Here is a 1,215-nt window from a genome sequence, read left to right as displayed (position 1 = left end):
CAGGAATTACACTAAATCTGTTTTGATATGCATTAATTGCTACATATTTTTCCCCCTCAGTAAAGTCAACCTCAGAGGACAGAGGTTTCCATCTGGGTGAATCCACAGCCTGAGAGCCCAAAGCTATTCCCAAGCAGAGGAGACATCAAGTCCAAGCTAAGCAAGCAGGAGCCACACTTGTGTTGTTTGAAGTCCATGTGTACACAGGGCTAAGTTTAAGATTCAGCCAGGACTGCCAGTTCATCTTTGTTCCCAAAGCCTTTTATTCCAATCTCATTACTGCCCAGCACTTATCCAGCCCTATATAAGGAAGGGAACAGTCTCCATGTCAGAGGCTCAGCATTCACTCAGCCCTGTGAAAGGATTAGTGCTGACAGCTTACACACGGCCACACGTTGTTATTGAAATCAGGTGCCCCAGGGCAGGTGCATTTTTGGGCACAGCCCATCGCTTTTACCCCAGTTTCAAGGCCTCATGGCACACTCGCATGACTCCACAGGGATGATTGATCAAGCCAGTTAAATTGCTGCAATTACATGGAACAATCTCAAAATGAAGGACACCCACCCACACCACCTTGTTATGTTGGCCTAAGGTGCTTTCCTGGTTAATTACTGTATGCACACAGCTCTGTGCTTGCCCAAATTAATTGCTCAGCACTCTAAGAAACTCATTGCTGTGCTTCTTCCCACACTGCATTGTGCTGTGCCAGCTGGTCCAGACTGGAGCTCAGGGCCAGGCAACCACCTCGAAACCCTTCCAGGACTTCTCCTCCAACTGGTATGAAGTTGGAGGAGAAAAAACTTACACCCTCAGGACATTTGCAGAGGACACTAAGTTGGGTGTGAGTTGGATCTGCCTGAGGGTAGGAAAGCTCTACCGAGAGACTCATCAATGGGCTGAGGACAACTGCAGGAGGGTCACTCAAGGAGGTCTCTCCTGCTATTGCTGCAGGGCAGGGACTAGAAGGAATGGGCAGATTCAAAGCAGATGTTTGGAAAAATGTTTTCCCCATTAGGGTGTTCAGGTGGTGGAGTCACCATCCCTGGAGCTGTTTAAGAGGCATCTGGATCTGACACTGGAGGATCTGGGTTAGGGTTTAAGGGTTACAGCAGTGACAGGTTAAGGGTTGGACTTGATGATCTTAGAGGTCTATGATCCTATTCACATATTTCCCACCTGCAAGGCCAAGGCCATGCCCTGCTGCAGAGCCTG

This window comes from Acanthisitta chloris, unplaced genomic scaffold (assembly GCF_000695815.1).
Source record: "Acanthisitta chloris isolate BGI_N310 unplaced genomic scaffold, ASM69581v1 scaffold23211, whole genome shotgun sequence".
NCBI classification, from domain to species: Eukaryota; Metazoa; Chordata; class Aves; order Passeriformes; family Acanthisittidae; genus Acanthisitta; species Acanthisitta chloris.
Note: the sequence above shows the minus strand (reverse complement) of the source record.